Genomic DNA, 19,774 nt, shown 5'->3' on the forward strand with positions numbered 1-19,774 from the left:
CGGATTTTTCCCAGATTGCAATGTGGCCGAGACCTGACTCACTAGTCAGCTGATGACAGGGAGCCTGTCTGCTCCAATGGGTGGAGTGATCGCTTGGTGGGAGAGAGATCAATCTGCAACTAATGCAACAGCTGTAGGCACCCTTATTGAAAACCACAGGTATTTTGTTTCAATGGGTGGGGTGGCTAATGTGTCGGAGGGATGAAAATGGAATTGTGGGATTTGTAGTCAAAAAAAGAAAAGTCAAACAGGAAATACAAGTTCACAAAAAGCTAGCCACAGTGTTATTGTAATCTCACAACCTAGCCATTTAGCCCCAAGACAAGCGTAGATCCTTGCTAAGCATGTCTGGTAGGTATGTACTAAAATCCCCTTATGGTGGATAACCCCTTTAAAGTCCACATCTGTCCGATTGTTGAGGTGAAAGGTGAGAAAGTCACCAAGCTTCACTTGACACAAATTTCAGTGAGGGACGTAGGTCCAGTCACTTTTCTATTGGACACTGGGGCGAGCCAATCAGTCCTCAAGACAGTTATAATTCCTTCTGAATTGTTATCACATGATTATGTCACTTGTGTTGGATTAGAAGGTGTACCACAGACAAATCCTTTAACCTATTCACTCAGAATTAAGATGCATAATCAGTGTGTAATTATCTAAGTAATTACAAGGTTTATAGCTTCTGACAGAGTACCTTACAATCTCCTGGGAACTGATGCGTTAAACCATGTAGGTGCAGTTTTGTCTTTCACACCACAGTCCTGCAAGTAACTGATGAACTAAATGAAGATGAAGAACTAAGTTGTCATTCATCCATTCATGGATGACAGGAAACCTCAGTCACCAGTTGAAACTCATGGCATTCAGACCCCCAATCTTGATAGTTTGCCAGATTCACTATGGGCACAGTCAAAGACAGATGTAGGCAGAATGCCAGTACCCCCAGTGCACGTAGATCTCACACCTTGGGCCTGGCTGCCAAGGGTCAAGCAGTACCCTCTAAGTTTTGCTCAAGAGCAGGCCATTGGTAAAATATTAACAAAACTTTTGTCTGCAGGGGTAATCAGGGAGTGTGAGACACCTGCAAACACGCCCCAATTTTAGGTCAAGAGAAATGAGCAAGATACTTTTAGGATGGTTCATGATTTGCGAGCCATTAATACTATGACTGTAAATCATACTTCTGTTGTGCCAAATTCTCATACTCTTTTGTCTAGAATCCCACCAGAGGCAGAGTATTTTAGTGTGATAGACTTAGCCAATGTCTTTCTTAGCATACCCCTTGATCCCGAATCCCAATTATTGTTTGCCTTTACCTTTAAAGGGTATCTGTCACCAAATAAAACTTTTAATATAGTGTTCCTTGTGTAATTAGCAGACACTTTCCCATTCACTTGCTTTTAAAATTATCAACATAAATATGTTTAAAATGTAATAGAAAAAATGGCCACTAGGTGGCTCTGTTCTGTTCCCTGCCACAATTAACACAGTGTGTTTGGTCTCCCCCCAGCCTGGCAGAAGACCAAACTCAGGAAGTGCTTCTCTGCTCTGAGCTGGATTGACAGCTGCAAAGACCCTCACTGAAACCTGCACAGAGCCTGAGGTCTTCTATTCATCACAGCACTGCAACCATGTGAGGGTGGAAGTGGTCCCCCAGGAGGCTTCAGTGATATAATGCCTGCGGGGAGATTGCACTATATGAGCAAGAATAAAGGTAAGATATACAGCTTTTTAAGCTCTGAAATTTTTTTAAGGGTAGGAGGGGTGCTAGGATTAGTTTGGGAACAAAGCCTGAGTCAGTTTAGAAAAATGTATTTAGTGAAAGGTACTTTTTAAGGGGAAACAATATTGTTGGATGGTATTGCCACAAGAGGGTTGACAACTCCCTTTCACTTTTCTAACAAGCATTAAAGTTGGTCTTAGATGGGTGGAAGCTACCTATAAATGTACTAGGCTTTTACAGAATGTGGATGATCTTCTCATTTGTGCCAGCAATTTCCATTATTGTTGCATTGAAACTCTCTCTCTCCTCAGGTTCTTATCTGAGCATGGGTGTAAAGTCACAAAGTCCAAGCTGCATATGTGTCAAGAAAAAGTTCAGTTCTTGGATCACTGGATCTCTAAGGGGAAGAAACATTGGAAGAATTCAGTTGATTGCTGAACTACAGTTGCCACGGACTCAGAAAGCTGGGTGTTGTGGGGTACTGTAGACCATGGATTCACAATGCATCTGCACTTTTGCAACCTCTGTATGTCACCTTGCAGGCTGATCCTTTTACGCATACCCCAGAAGCTGAAAGCTGCTTTTATTCCCTTAAAGTGTCTGTGGCTGCAGCTCCTGCTCTAGAACTGCCAGACTACATGCTACCCTTCAACCTCTATTGCCATGAGGTGGGAGGACATGCTTGAGGAGTACTCACTCAGGAGCATGGGGGAAGACAATGGCCTTTGGGATATTACTCATGCCATCTGGATCTGGTTGTCAGAGGCAGCTCAGCCTGTCTGCGGGTGTGGCAACAGCTGCAGATCTTATGACTTGTGAACCAGTCTCAAAATTCAAATGTACCACCTTAAATCCAGCTTCACTACTTCCTACAATGACACAGCCTGATTCACAACACCACCAGCTCTTACAGAAACATTATGGGGATGAACTTTTTGATGCATATCATCAACATGATTGTTAATCTTTAATGCAAATTGAGATACAGGGTTTTGAACACATACACCAAAACCCACTAGCCAATCCTGATTTTTATTTTTTTGTGGATGGGTCCAGATTTTGCCATCAGGGTTAACTTTGCAGCAGGTATGGAATAGTCAATCACAAAGGTGTTCTAATGTCTGCTTCTCTGCCCAAGAAGCTGAATTAGTGTCCCTTTCTGAAGCGTCTAAGCAGGCTAAAAGTAAATCTGCAAACATTTACACTGATTCCGATACGCTTTTAGTGTTGTGAATGATTTTGGCCCGATTTGGCGATCTCGACACTTTTTGACATCCGAAGGCAAACCTATTAAAAATGCTCAGGCCATCACAAACCTCTTGCAAAATGTCCAGTTGTCTACACAGGTTGCTGTAGTGAAGGTCAAAGCACACACAAAGTCAGAAAATCTCTGCTCGAAAGAAAATGCCCCAGCCGACGCAGCGGGCAAAAATGCTGCTTAGAAAAAAACTTCCTAAGCTCACGACTGCCCTTCCAGTACAACCAATCTCACTAGACCTTACCCCAGACATCCTTGCCAGCCTCTAAAAACAAACTGACTCAGGTCAGAGGAGTAAATGGGTTGCCTTAGGCGCGGCAGTTAACCCTGCCGGCATGTGGGAAAAGGGGGGAAAGGTATGTTTAATGCAGGTTTTATACCCCATGATGGATACAACTAATTTGTCAAAAGTACAGCTTGGTTAGTGCCTGGTTTTAATAACTTTGCCCACCAGTTTGTTATTTCGTGTATCACAAGTGCCAAACACAACCCTGGTAAGACTACTCGGGTTCCGGTTAAATATACTCCAAAGCCAGATTACCCCTTTAAGAGACTGAAGATCGACTATATCCGGCTACCAAAGGTAGGCTTATATGAATATGCACTCGTCTGTATTGACTTTTTCTCAGGATGGGTAGAGTTGTGGCCAGTAAAAGCGGCCAATGCAAAGAATATGGTAAAAAAAAAAAATACAGTTTTCTGAGGTTGTCTGTAGATATGGGATCCCTAAGCTATAAACATTGATCGCTAAGATATAAACAATTATTGATTAAATGATTAAATATATTTTTAACATTAAAAATTGGGATTATTGTTAAATTAGGAATTAAGATCTAGCTCTTTAACAAAGTAAATTTCCATTATAAGAAATATATTCAATCTCACTCTTCACCTATAAGTTTAATGATGACCGTAATAAAACTTCCTCCTAATTAGTATGTACTTTGTAATTAATGGCCATAAGTAGTGTTGATCGAAACTTGTCCCTAAGAAGTTTTGATTAAATAGATTGTCTTTCTACCTGCTCAGCAATATTGTTGAATCATGATGAATTAGCTCCTGTTCCACCATATATGTCTATTAGGTAACCACTATAACCTTTGATCCTTCATGAGACATGTATTACTATGTAACATATAAATATTGCTTGAACCTCTTAATAAACAGGAAGCTGTTGACATTGATACTCAACACTCTGGAGTGTCTGTCTCTGATTCCTCTGATATATCGCACACCTTGTGGGTGCCCACGGAAACCAGGGCTTGGTAATTGATTCTACAGTCAGTAAATGTTCTTTTATGTTCATTCACATCTATAGTCATTTAGATCAACAGAGAACAAATTGAGAAATGATTTTCTGACATCAATCTCTGCAGATACTCTCATTCTTTGTCAGGTTGGATGGTGACTGTCTGTATAAGCCAATTCAGGTCTCCTCAGAGATGTTTAACTGGTTTTAAAGGGGTACTCCACTGGCCAGCATTTGGAACTAAATGTTCCAAATGCTGTTTTCACGCTGCGGGGGTCGACCACGCCCCTCGTGATGTCATGGCCACGCCCCCTCAATGCAAGTCTATGAGAGGGGTTTGATGGTTGCCACGCCCCCTCCCATTGACTTGTATAGAGGGGCATGGCGTTGATGTCATGAGGGGCGTGGCCACCCCTGCAGAAAACAGCATTCAAAACATTTAGTTCTGGATGCTGGCCAGTGGAATATCCCTTTAAAACCAGTTAAACATCTCTGAGGAGACCTGAATTGGCTTCCACAGACAGTCCCCATCCAACCTGACAAAGAATGAAAGGATCTGCAGAGATTGATGTCAGAGAATCATTTCTCAATTTGTTCTCTCACCAGTGGAGGACCCACTTTAATTCAGGCTCAAGAAGAACAAAGAAACACTGAAATATAGCAGCACACCAGAGGTATGATAACGAACAAATCTTTATTGTACAAAACACTTTCTGTAAACACTACAAATATTGCACTTGTGAAAGGAAAATATAAAAACAATTACATTTGGCTCACTGGAAGCCCAGGGACAACCCTAGGAAGGGGCCATGAACCTCCTCTCCTAGAAACTGGCTCCCATCCTCTAAGATGTTAAAGGGGTACTCCGGTGAAAACCTTTTTTCTTTTAAATCAACTGGCTCCAGAAAGTTAAACATATTTGTAAATTACTTCTATTAAAAAAATCTTAATCCTTCCTGTACTTATTAGCTTCTGAATACTACAGAGGAAATTATTTTCTTTTTGCAATGCTCTCTGATGACATCACGAGCACAGTGCTCTCTGCTGATGTTATAATAATAATAATAACTCTTTATTTATTGTTGTCCTTAGTGGGATTTGAACTCAAGTCCCCAGCACTGCAAGGCAGCAGTGCTAACCACTGAGCCACCATGCTGCCCTTAGCATACATCTGCTATGCATGGTTGCTAAAATGGACAGAGATGTCAGCAGAGAGCACTGTGCTCGTGATGTCATCAGTGTTCCAAAAAGAAAGGAATTTCCTCTGTAGCATTCAGCAGCTAATAAGTACTGGAAGGATTAAGATTTTTTAATAGAAGTAATTTACAAATATGTTTAACTTTCTGCCACCAGTTGATTTAAAAGAAAAAAGGTTTTCACCGGAGTACCCCTTTAAACAGTTACCATACTCCATGCAGAATTATACATTGAGTGATAAAAAATGTTCCACTATAGGAATGAGGCTATAAGGAAAACACTAATGGGGTACTAGTAATTATTACACAATAGTCCCAGTGATACATATATCACAATTCCTGTTTCCCACTATATGGCCACAATCCTACTAATACTTGTGGTGATGAACAATGTTAAGGAAGCAAGCATCCCAGACTGGATGGAGCAACCAGATGACAGTGGTAAAGAGCGAGGACGGGGCCACAACGAGACCCCACGGGTTCCGTTGATACTAAGGCGACTTCCTCAGGGGTGTAGTGCCACAAAACTACCCTCCGTGCCAGTGCTATATATACAAGTGGTAATCAATTAGAGATACCTTACAGATGGTAGCCATTGCGTGCCGCCGGCCACGATATAGTATAGTCATTTAAGGCCCATAGTGTGACCTGACTTCCGGCGCCGGCTGTGTGCGCATATCGATGGACCGCATGCATAAATACCGATGCATAATTGTATTCCACTGTGTGCAATCCTGACATCAGTTTTCCTCATCCAGCAAAACACATCTAGGTCTATTAACCGGCGTGATATATATATATATATATATATATATATATATATGTCGACTCCTCTAGTTACTATGGTCATACTTAATGGACTGTAATAGCGGTGCATCGGGTAAGTATGTAATATATGCAGTGATGGCGGCTGTACATCAATAAACATATTGTGACAATGACACATGGATCAATATATCAAAGACCATATACACACTGTGACAATAATAAACAGCGGCGCATCAAGATGGTTGCAGTAACGACGCATAATTTAAACACCACTGTGTAACGTATGCAATACTATGACAACGCATAAGTTATTTTGGGGTGCACCAGGTAAGCATCAGGTGATAATGCTGAAACAAATGTTACCAGTCATCGTTAGAAGTAAATGAATAAATAGAATCCCAGCCCTCAAGTACCTCCACCAAAATGGATATACAATGGATAATTGGTATAGATGCATTTTATTGTAATTTTAAATCAAATATAAAATTTGTATAAAATTAATCACAGGGCCCATGTGATGTACAAATAACCAATGCAAAACATATAAAATATAAAATAGGGGCCTGAATACAACCTGCAAAGAAAAATAGACTTCTAATGTCCAACATGCAGTAATATAGTCCTGTAATGCAAGAAAGAGATCCTATAGGAGCACAGTAGTCCTGATTTATTGTAAAGTGACCGTGCTAAAAAAAATCCAGATACAGTTCAATAATCCATAATAAAGTAAGACCTGCAACAGTGTCACCACACATAATGAATAACTATTGGTACCGAATACCGCTCACCACTCCAGGTGTGAATGCCAGCTGCCAACTCTGCTGATAATGTAGTTGCCGATACTGTATAAGAAGTGCTGATGGTATAATTACCAGTCATGGATATGGAGCGTTTCAGTATGGACTGTGTCCGGTCACGGCAATCGGTCCTCGGCATGGAATCAAGCAAGTGATAGGAAGGGATCCTCTGATGACACGTGTCTCGGGAGCTGTCCAGAGTAGAAGCAAATTCCCATAGGAACTGCACAGAGCAGAATAGGTTTGCTATGGGAATTTGCTTCTACTCTGGACAGCTCCTGAGACACGTGTCATCAGAGAGCACTAAGACAGAAAAGAACAACTCAACTTCAGCAGCTGATAATTATTAGAAGGATTAAGATGTTTTAATAGAAGTAATTTACAAATCTGTTTAACTTTCTGGAGCCATCTAAAAAAAAAAAAAAAAAAAAACATTTCCTGGGAAAAACTTTTCCCCTTTAAGTTTATCTTAAGAACCACATGCACAGACACACATATGTGTGTGATATTGTACTCTTGCTGTCTTAGCCATTGTACCTGTTAATTACCCTTGTCTTTATCCGTATGCGCCATTAGTTATAATGTCACTGGTATATCAACCGTCTCATTTTGACCATAAAATACATCCCTATCCATCTGCAATGTACTCATCCAATATAATCAACCAAATCCTGTCTACAAAAATACATATTTATATGCATATTAATAATATACAGATAATTTATCAAAAAATATGTGAAAAAAAAACTAAAAGTGCAAAAGATAAAGAGCATATATATACATAATGATAGTGACAATAATGACACCATGTATAGACAAAAGCCAACTGTCTGCCCTAGTGTCCATATCGATAAGATTATGATATCCAAATGAGTGAGTTCATAGAAAGTCAGCAATTCTAAAATATGGATCAAGTCTCCATTTCAGGTGGCTATATCATGGGTTATCAAGGAGGTATCTCGAAAAAAAATTATTTATCAGAGTCCATCCGAACCATGTCCCCGATTTGTTCATTATCATACCTTTGGTGTGCTGCTATATTTCAGTGCTTGTTTGTTCTTCTTGAGTTTGGCTTCTTTATCACTGAGTAGCACCTGTAAATTATGGAATTTGCATGGACTGAGCCCCCCTTCTCTTCTCCTTATAGCCCCTTTAAGTCAGGGCTCTGGCTAGGCAATTTTAGGACATTCACAGAATTGTCACAAAGCCACTGCTGTGTTGTCTTGTTTATGTGCGTAGGGCCATTGTCTTGTTGGAAGGTGAACATTTGGCCCAGTCTGAGGTCCAGAGCACTGTAGAGCAGGTACCTCTGTACTTTTTAGCTTTCGCTCAACCTGACCTTGTTTCTCACAGTCCGAGAGTTCTTTAGGTGATACTTTTTTGCTATATTCAGTCAGCTTTCATGTGTCTTTTACTGAGGAGGGTTTCTTTCTTGCCACCTTTTGGAAGTTTTCCAATTGCCCAAAGGATCTTTGGAGCTAATCCAGATGACCATACGATTCTTAGTCATGTCTCTTATCAATGTCTTTCTCCTCCAAATATTTAGATTAGTTTAATGGAGCAGACAGCTCAAACAAGAGTCCTCCTGAGAACTTTCAGTGCAGCAACATTTGTTGTCCCCTTCTCCAGATCTGTGCCTCAACACAATCCTGCCTCTGAGCTCTACAGGCAGTTCTTTTCCTCCCATGACTTGGTTTTTGCTCTGATATACATTGTCAGCTGTGAAAGCTTATTTAGACAGGTCTTTCCAAAGCTTGTCCAATTACCTAATTTTACCACAGGTGACTCTAGTAAAGTTGTAGAAACATCTACATCTACAGAGATGATCAAAAGAAATGGAAGTTAAATTTCAAGTGTCATAGCAAAGGGTCTGAATACTTCTGTCCTTGTGTAAGTTAATTTTTAAGAATAATGGGAGAAAACTTAATTTTTTTTTATCTTAGCACAAGTCCTCAATATCCACACAAAAAAGTGAAAGGCTCTTGTATTTCTTTATTAATTCTTTGTATTGTATGTCTTTATTAATTCCAAAAATGTGATGTGAAGCTCATAATAGCTTTCCAGTTAGACCATGTTTTATATTAACGCCTTACAGATCAGTGTGTTTTCTTTAAATGCTAATTTATTCATTATGTTAGACAGATGCAGTGCATTACCAGTAACTCATCAACGGGTGTGGACTCACTAAACTACCAACCCAATTTGGCTTTGGGTAGAGTCATCCTATCCACAGTGTGGACGTTGGACTTCTGCTGCTAGAGAGTACCAGGTCACTTTCCAAAGGTGATCCTGTTATGCATTGATGCTAGCCAGGCAGATTAGATGGCCCCAGTGCAAGGTCCTGTGAAAGAGGCAGAGGTTCACTGTTGTGGATGTGAGTAGTAGGTTGGCAGCCTGGGAGCAGAGTCATATCCGAGAGGAAAAGTCATAGCAGGCAGCACAGGTTCAATGTCAGGTACAACCAGAAAAGTCAGCTTAGTCAATAGTTTGGGCATGGGAGTGTCAGCGTAGTACACAGGAGTCAGACAGAGGGAGTGTCAGGAGAACAGGCAAAGGTTAGACAAAGGATAACTGGGGGTAAAAACAACACTATTAGTCAGGCACATGTGAGCAGATAGGGCAGTCTTAAAAAGTTAGTGCTAGGCAAAGATAGGTAAAGAACACATTACAAGTGCATGCATTGGCTATTTAACTTGCAGTAACCAAAAAGAGAGGGCAAACCAACTAGAACACAATTCTAACCTGGTCTCAGGTGTGCGTAATTAAACCAAGAACTATCCAAAAAGATACACCGAGAACCAAATTATAAGCAGTGTCAATTCTTTATTAGAAAGTGAATTATAAAACAAATTAAAAAGGGAACAAGAGCAAACAGACTACTGAGGTGTCTGGGTACATGGGTAGAGGAGGTAGTAAAGTGCAAGAATCACATGTATGAGGGCTCTGCATAGATGCCCACAAAATGTATACATACATAAAAGAATCATGGCTGTAAAAATTATACTAGGCAATTATAAATGTAACAGTATACATAGCAGAAGAAAAGGGAATTGCACACTAGCCCAAATGTAAACAGAGGCCCGCAATAAGGAAAAGAAAAAGGTTCAGTTTATAAAGTGCTCATTAAATCCTAGGAGGCATATAGGAAAATGTGGCTGAAGCCCCGTACAAACAGATAGTCAGCCTACCAGTCGTATACAAACATGCCACAAGCCTCCAAAGCCATCCAATCAGCAGAATAAATAAAGTGAACAGTGGGGACGTCTTACCCCGGTACTGGACACCACCTCAACGTCGTTTCACTCAGAAGCTTCTTCAGGGAATGTCATTCCCTGAAGAAGCCTCTGGGCGAAACGACGTTGGGGCGGTGTCTTACCCGTAAGACGTCTGCATGGTTCACTTTATTAATGCTGCTGATTTGATGGCTTTGGAGACTTGTTTGTATAGGACTGGTAGGCTGACTATCTGTTTGTACGGTGCTTCAGCCACATTTTCCTATATGCCTCCTATGATTTAATGAGCACTTTATAAACTGAACCTTTTTCTTTTCCTTATTGCGGGCCTCTGTTTACATTTGGACTAGTGTGCAATTCCCTTTTCTTCTGCTATGTATAAAGTTACATTTATAATTGTCTTTGTGCTAGTATAATTTTTTACAGCCATGATTCTTTTATGTATACATTTTGTGGGCATCTATGCTGAGCCCTCATACATGTGATTCTTGCACTTTACTACCTCCTCTACACATGTATGCAGATACCTCAGTAGTCTGTTTGCTCCTGTTCCCTTTTTAATTTGTCTTATAATTCACTTTCTAATAAAGAATTGACACTGCTTATAATTTGGTTCTCGGGGTATTAAACTTGCAGGAAGAGTACCATACACCCTACAAGCCAGACCAGGAACTTTAGCCTTAGAAAGAGGATGAAAGGAGGAACCTGGGGCCTAGAGGCAGGAGTGGGCAGAGCAGCAGAAGAGACCCGATGGCAGTAAGTGCCGGGGCAGAACCTTATATATGCCAAGTTACATATTGCATGTTCCTATGCATCAAATTGTAAAATATCTGTGTATCTTTTTGCTAATGCATTAGAACTCAAGAGCAGGAGGAGCTCTCGATCCTGGGAAATATGGGAGAGATTTATCAAGCTGTCTTATAGTAAGACTTCATTTGTTGCCCATAGCAACCAGTCACATCTCAGCTTTCTTTTTACCAGAGGAATATAAGAAATTAAAGCTGAACCTGTTCTGTGATTGATTTCTATGGGCATCAACGAAAATCTTCCTATGAGACAGGTTGATCATTCCCACGCTATGTGCTTAAAGGGGTACTCCGCCCCTAGACATCTTATCCCCTATGCAAAGGAACCCCCGTGATCTCTCCTGCAGCACTGCCTGAGTATCGTGACATCATGGCTCCTCCCTCTCAATGCAAGTCTATGAAAGGGGGCATGGCTGCTGTCACGCCCACTCCCATAGACTTGTATTGAGGGTGCAGGGCTTTACACGGGGTGTTGCAGGAGAGATTGCGGGGGTTCCTAGCAGCGGGACCCCCGCAATCAGACATCTTATCCCCTATTCTTTGGATAGGGGATAAGATGTCTAAAATTATTCTATCAAGATAAAGAATTTCATTTATGTCTTTAGTTATAGGACAATGTAGTTTTAATGTTATTTATTAATAAAGTGTGTACTGGGGGCTGCCATTTTCTACTGTAGCCTCTTTGTGGTGTGTCACTTCACAACACCTACGACAGCACATGTGCATAGCGCAGGCTAGGTACAATGAAAGGGGGAGCTAACACCATTTTCTTGAAGTCCCTGAGGAGCAGTGACCTATCAAGAGACATCTAGTCTGTACTTTACCACTCTTCAGACACCAACAAAATGGTGACAGTGGAATTTAAGAAACCACAAAAACCCCTCCCCTTCTCCTTTTGCACATAGACAGAGGAGGAAGGTAGACGGGCGAAGTCTCATTTCCAGCAGCCAGACAAGTTGGTTGCTTTCACCAGATTTCTCATGTTAGCTCCCTTTGCTGGTCAACAGTGGGAGATATGACAGGTTATTATAACATTTTTCATATTTTGTGACAAGTAAACATTTAAAAAAATATTTCCAAAAATATAAAAAAAATGGGAAAAATTATTTAACCTCTAAAAAAAAAAACAATTACATTTGGTGACACATTCCCTTTAATGTCCATGCATAACCTACATATATGGTTGATATCAGTTATAGATTATTTACCGTAATTATGAATGTATTTTCATTTCATTCATATGAATTGCTGTTTGTTGGGTTACATACATAATGATTTATGCATCAATCTAAATTAACAGTTTTATTTGCACATGTATCAAACCATATGTTAGTTTAAATAATTACTATTTTATTCCATCTTTATGTAAGTATGCATCATTTTGTTTTTGGAATGATTTACATTAGTTTATTGGTTAACATTGATTTGTACAATAATATTGGATTTCATTTATTAGATTTTTCATGAATTCTGTTCCAATCTTTAATCAATTTTGTACGCATATCTATGTTTTGTAGAGATGTCCCAATATAATTTTTAATACTGAGAACGAGTACCGATACCTTTTTAAATGTCATGTGAGAAAAAAAAAACGTTATATTCACCTCCTGCATCCTTCGTCCTCTACTCTGGTGCAACGCCTGAATCTACAGCCTACGCCGGGAGCGCTTGCTGGCCGCATGATCCGGGAAAAGTGTTCTGTGGCTAGCGAGCGGATTAGAGAGAGGCGGCTCAGACAGCCATCCGGACCTACCACTTTTTAACACCTTGAGGACACATGGAGTTTTCATTTTTGCACGTTTCTTTTTTCCTCCTCTTTTTCCAATATTCATAATGTTTTCAATTTTCCACCTACAGACCCATATGATGCTTTTTTTTTTGCGCCACCAATTGTACTTTACAATAACATCAATTATTTCCCCGCAAAATCTACGGCAAAAGACTATGTTTTTATCGTAAGAAGATTATGATATAGTGGGGATAGGTGAGACATGGCTGGATTCAAGCTATGACTGAGCTGTTAATATACAGGAGTACAGTCTTTTTGGAAATGACAATACAGGTAAAAAAGGGAGACGGGTTGGCTTATACATAAAATCCTGTCTTGGGCCCATTCTGCACGAGGACATTGGTGAGGAGAATGATCATTAGAAATAAGGGGAGGGGTTAAGAACAATAAATTTCTGATAGAGGTTCGTTATAAGTCACCAAGTATAATGGAAGCAGCAGAAAACCTACTAATAAGACAAACAGATGGGGCAGCAAAGAAGGGTTTGTTGTGCTTCGTGGCTTGGAGTAGAATTAGATTTGGCTCAGAAGGTTATAAAGCTTCTAAAGTTATAAACTGCTTAGTCAGTGTCTGCAGGCCATGCGTCTCAGAGGTAACCAAGATTGCTGCCAAAAACTATTTGATTTAGTGAATACCTAATATGACTGCCGAACATATGGCTTAGTTTATATCATATACTCACAACACCACAGATTTATTAGACAATGTAACACTCACATTTCTGAAGACAGGAACTCCGGTGTATGTGGATCCGCTGGACCTGTGTGGCAGATGACTCGGACCGTACCAGGGAGCAGAGTTTAAGGTTCCGTTTGTTTTCACCAGAGCCTGCCGCAAAGCGGAATGGACTTGCTGCTGCAGGCAGCACCCAGGTCTCTACCCCTGGCACAGCTTGACGACACAGGCGGCTGAGGAGATGCGGGGCACAGAAGGGATAAGGCAACTCGTAGTCTGGATAGCAGAAGGTCAGGGCAGGCGGCACAGTAGCATAGTCAAAGTGAAGCAGGAATTCAGTAGCCAGGCGGCAGAGGAGCAAGGTCAAGACACAAGAGCAAGAGATCGGATAAACAGCAAGGCAATACAGTGGAACGCTTTCTCAAAGGCACAAGGCAACAAAGATCCAGCAGGGAACTGAGAAGGGTGGAGGAATTTATAAATGAGCAACAGGTGGATTACACTAATGAGCGTATTGGCCCTTTAAATCTTACAACAGACAACAACTAAGCAGACTTACTGGAACCCAAATGCATTCATATGTCCCCTAAAAGCCAACCTATTAATAAGGAATTTTGAAAGAGCTATTTCCTAATATCCAATGCACAAACTAACACTAGACACCTAAATACTAGCAGATATAAAAATGTTTAATAAACAATCAACTAAACATGCTCTAACTAAAATAGAAACAGACAGTACTAAAGTAGTTAGATACTTAAAACTGCAGTGTAAAGAAACACATTTGCAACAATTAGAGAAGAAACACTATCTGTTGGCTATTCAGGTGGATTATCATTAAAAGGTACAACTATCATATATGAAACAAAAAAATGATACTGAAATACTTAGCTTCGGGGCACCCTTATAGCAAAAATGAAACTGGAACAAAGGCAGGTATGGATAAATAGCTGCCTCCCTTGGCTTGAAATACAGGTCCCACCAGGAGGTTGAAAGGAAGTTGGTGGTCGGAGGAGGAAGAGAGAGAAAGGAAGCTTGGGTCCCTTTCAATGGGTTTTATTGTGATTTCTCTGCCCCTTTTCCAGCCCACCTGTGGGTTGGCGTTGTTTATAAAACACCTATGCCCCGGCAGACTTGCCTTGGAAACCACCATTTTTACCTGCGCCCAGAGAAGACAGACATTTTGCCTTTAACTCCTTAAGGGCCAGGCCATTTTACACCTTAGGACCAGAGCGTTTTTTGCACATCTGACCACTGTCACTTTAAACATTAATAACTCTGGAATGCTTTTAGTTATCATTCTGATTCCGAGACAGTTTTTTCGTGACATATTCTACTTTAACGTAGTGGTAAAATTTTGTGGTAACTTGCATCCTTTCTTGGTGAAAAATCCCAAAATTTGATGAAAAATTTGAAAATGTTGCATTTTTCTAACTTTGAAGCTCTCTGCTTGTAAGGAAAATGGATATTCAAAATATTTTTTTTTATTCACATTTCCAATATGTCTACTTTATGTTTGAATCATAAAATTGACATATTTTTACTTTTGGAAGACATCAGAGGACTTCAAAGTTCAGCAGCTATTTTCCAATTTTTCACAAAATTTTCAAACTCACTATTTTTCAGGGATCAGTTCAGGTTTGAAGTGGATTTGAAAGGTCTTCATATTAGAAATACCCCACAAATGACCCAATTATAAAAACTGCACCCCCCCCCCAAAGTATTCAAAATGACATTTAGTAAGTGTTTTAACCCTTTAGGTGTTTCACAGGAATAGCAGCAAAGTGAAGGAGAAAATTCACAATCTTCATTTTTTACACTCGCAGGTTCTTGTAAACCCAATTTTTGAATTTTTATAAGGGGTAAAAGGAGAAAATGTATATTTATATTTGTAGCCCAATTTCTCTTGAGTAAGGACATACCTCATATGTCTATGTAAAGTGTTCGGCGGGCGCAGTAGAGGGCTCAGAAGCAAAGGAGCGACAAGGGGATTTTGGAGAGTACGTTTTTCAGAAATGGTTTTTGGGGGGCATGTTGCATTTAGGAAGCCCCTATGGTGCCAGAACAGCAAAAAAAAAAAACACATGGCATACCATTTAGGAAAATAGACCCCTTGGGGAACGTAAAAAGGAATAAAGTGAGCCTTAATACCCCACAGGTGTTTCACGACTTTTGCATATGTGAAAAAAAAAAATAATAATTTCACTAAAATGTGTGTTTCCCCCCAAATTTCACATTTTTGCAAGGGTTAATAGCAGAAAATACCCCCCAAAATGTGTAACCCCATCTCTTCTGAGTATGGAGGTACCCCATAAGTTGGCCTGAAGTGCACTATGGGCGAACTACAATGCTCAGAAGAGAAGGAGTGATATTTGGCTTTTTGAGAGCAAATTTTGCTCGGGGGGCATGTCGCATTTAGGAAGCCCCTATGGTGCCAGAACAGCAAAAAAAAAAACACATGGCATACCATTTTGGAAACTAGACCCCTTGAGGAACATAACAAGGAATAAAGTGAGCCTTAATACCCCACAGGGGTTTTCACGACTTTTGCATATGTAAAACAAAAATATTTTTTTTTCACTAAAATGTGTGTTTCCCCCCAAATTTCAAATTTTTGCAAGGGTTAATAGCAGAAAATACCCCCCAAAATTTGTAACCCCATCTCTTCTGAGTATGGAGGTACCCCATAAGTTGACCTGCAGTGCACTACTGGCGAACTACAATGCTCAGAAGAGGAGGAGCACCATTGAGCTTTTGGAAAGAGAATTTGTTTGGAATGGTAGTCAGGGGCCATGTGCCTTTACAAAGCCCCCCGTGGTGCCAGAACAGTGGACCCCCCCATGTGTGACTTTATTTTGGAAACTACACCCCTCACAGAATTTAATAAGTGGTGCAGTGAGCATTTACTCCCCACTGGCGTTTGACAGATCTTTGGAACAGTGGGCTGTGCAAATGGAAAATTAAATTTTTCATTTTCACGGATCACTGTTCCAAAAATCTGTCAGACACCTGTGAGGAGTAAATGCTCACTGTACCACTTATTACATTACACGAGGGGTGTAGTTTCCAAAATGGGGTCACAAAGGACGAGGGGGCACTCCCTCCGTCTGGAGAAGAAAAAGTTTAGTCTCAAGGGGCGACACGCCTTCTTTACCATGAGAACTGTGAACTTATGGAACAGTCTACCTCAGGAACTGGTCACACCAACAGGCTGGTGTAGACCCCAACTTTTATTTTTCATAAGGGGTAAAAGGAAAAAAAGCCACCAAAATTAGTAGTGCAATTCCTCCCGAGTACGGAGATACCCCATATGTTGCCCTAAACTGTTTCCTTGAAATACGACAGGGCTCTGAAGTGAGAGAGCGCCATGCGCATTTGAGGACTAAATTAGGGATTGCACAGGGGTGGACATTGGGGTATTCTATGCCAGTGATTCACAAATAAGGTGCCTCCAGCTGTTGCTAAACTCCCAGCATGCCTGGACAGTCAGTGGCTGTCCGGAAATGCTGTGAGTTGTTGTTTTGCAACAGCTGGAGGCTCTGTTTTGGAAACACTGCCGTACAATACGTTTTTTATTTTTATTGGGGGGACAATGTAAGGGGGTGTATATGTAGTGTTTTACCCTTTATTATGTGTTAGTGTAGTGTAGTGTAGTGTTTTTAGGGTACGTTCACACTGGCAGAGGTTTACAGTGAATTTACCGCTAGGAGTTTGCGCTGCGGCAAAAAATTTGCCACAGCTCATACTTGAAGTAGTAAACTTACTGTAAACCCGTCAGTGTGAATGTACCCTGTACATTCACATGGGGGGGCAAACCTTTAGCTGTTTCAAAACTACAACTCCCAGCATGTACTGACAGACCGTGCATGCTGAGAGTTGTACTTTTGCAACAGCTGGAGGCACACTGGTTGGAAAACCCTTAGTTAGGTTCTGTTACCTAACTCAGTATTTTCCAACCAGTATGCCTCCAGCTGTTGCAAAACTTCAACTCCCAACATGTACTGATCGCCGAAAGGCATGCTGGGAGATGTAGTTATGCAACAGCTGGAGGTACACAATTACAAATCCCAGCATGCAGAGACAGCTGTTTGCTGTTTAGGCATGCTGGGAGTTGCAGTTTTGCAACATCTGGAGAGTTATAGTTTAGAGACAGTGCACAGTGCACAGTGGTCTCCAAACTTTGGACCTCCAGATGTAGCAAAACTTCAACTCCCAGCATGCCCAGACAGCAAACTGCTGTGTGGTCATGCTATCAGTTGTGGTTTAGCAAGATCTGGAGGTGCACAGTATAGAGATCACTGTGCAGTGGTCTCAAACTGTAGACCTCCAGCTGTTGCAAAACTGCAACTCCCAGCATGCCTAAACAGCTCTCTGGGCATGCTGGGAGTTGTAGTTTTGCAACATCTGGAGGGTTACAGTTTAGAGACCACTATAGTGGTCTCAGACTGTAGCCCTCCAGATGTTGCTAAGTAACTTACCGGCTTCCGTCGGATCCAGGTGTCTAGGACATCCGCGATCCCTTTTATTTTCCGGGTCACCGGGTCACTATAGACCCGTATGACCCGGAATAGCCGCAAATCGCAAGTGTGAATTCACTTGCGATTTGCGGCGATCGCCGACATGGGGGGGGTCTGATGACCCCCCTGGGCATTTGCGCGGGGTGCCTGCTGATAGATATCAGCAGTCACCCCGGCCCGGTCCCCGCCCGGCACGCGGCGGGGACCGAAATTCCCACGGGCGTACAGGTATGCCCTTGGTCCTTAAGTACCAGGGAGCAAAGGCGTACCTGTACACCCTTGGTCCTTAAGGGGTAAACTCCATGTGGTTTTCAGGTTTACAAACACACAAGTAGACATTCCATAACAGGGTGACATCATTATTATGGGGGCCTTTAACTACACTAATATAGACTGGGAAGCTAATACCTGCAGGTACAGCAAGGGAAACAGGTTCTTGGCAATATTTAGGGACAATTACCTTTCCAAACTAGTGCAGGACCAAACAAGAGGGGGGGCGGGGGGGCACTTCTGGAACTGATACTAATCAATAGGCCAGACATAGCATCTGAGATAGAGGCGGGGGGTCATTTTGGTAATAGTGACCACAGAATAAGAAATTTCCATTTATCCTATAAGAGGATGTCTACTACTGGGGCTACAAAAACATTAAACTTCAGGAAGGCTAATAATCACCAACTAAAAGAGGACCTCATTGACATAGATTGGGACCTCCCCCTTAGTAATACAAGTACACAGGCTAAATGGGACATTTTTAAGAGCATCCTAAATAGATCTTGTGAATGACATATACACTAGGGAAACAAACGAGTTAGAAATGGGAGAAGACCAGTGTGGTTAACCAAAACAGTTAGGAATGTGATAAATGATAAGAGGAAGACATTTGGACTACTAAAACAAGAAGGTAGTGGGGAGGCCTTAAAAATTATAATTAGAAGAATACATTATGCAAACAAGAAATAAAATTAGCAAAAACTGACACAGAGAGAAGGATTGCCATAGAAGGTATGTACAAATATATGAATGGAACGTACAGAGATCATTCTAGTGATCACTTTATACCGAGGCCAATATAACCATAACAAAGAGGCATCCTCTACATCGAGAGAAAAGAAGGTTTCACCATCATCACAGACAGAGATTCTTTACTGTAAGAGCAGTGAGGATATGGAACTCTCTACCACATGAAGTGTGATGTCTGATTCAATAAACAAGTTTAAGGGGGGCCTGGACATTTTTCTAGAGAGTAATAACATTACAGGATATGGATACTAGATCTATGTGCATAGAACATTAATCCAGGGATTTATTCTGATTGTCATATTGGAGTCAGGAAGGAATTTTTCCTCTCATGGGGCAATTGGCATCATGTTTTTTTTTTTTTTTTGCCTTCCTCTGGATCAACACAGTAGGGCTTTTGGTTGTACTAGATGGACTTTTGTCTTTTTTTCAACCTTATCTAACTATGACTGAAATAACTATGAAAAAGCCATTTTGTAACTTTTGGGGGTTTCCGTTTCTCCGCAGAGCACTTTTTGATAAAAAATTACACGTTATCTTGATTCTGTAGGTTTATACGATTACAATGATACCTATCTTTTAGGTTTTATTTTATTTTATTTTATTTTACTACTTTCTATAAAAAAAATGCACCAAAATTACTATGCTTAAAATTGTCCTCTTCTGACCTCTATAACTTTTATTTTTCCATATACAGTGATGTATGGGGGGGAGATCATTTTTAGGGCCTGTAATTTTTATCG

General features: G+C 40.8%; 1 protein-coding gene across 1 annotated transcript in view; it reads left to right on the plus strand.

The window, feature by feature from the left end:
• The first annotated feature begins 4,819 nt into the window (after window positions 1-4,819).
• LOC130360591 (adiponectin-like) overlaps window positions 4,820-19,774 on the plus strand; it is a 76,069-nt gene continuing 61,114 nt past the window's right edge. Inside the window, exon 1 of the mRNA XM_056563130.1 lies at window positions 4,820-4,904. The gene's annotated coding sequence lies outside the window, so the exon portion shown is untranslated. The remainder of the gene's footprint in view (window positions 4,905-19,774) is intronic.

The sequence above is a fragment of the Hyla sarda genome, chromosome 3 (genome assembly GCF_029499605.1).
Source record: "Hyla sarda isolate aHylSar1 chromosome 3, aHylSar1.hap1, whole genome shotgun sequence".
Classification (NCBI taxonomy): Eukaryota; Metazoa; Chordata; class Amphibia; order Anura; family Hylidae; genus Hyla; species Hyla sarda.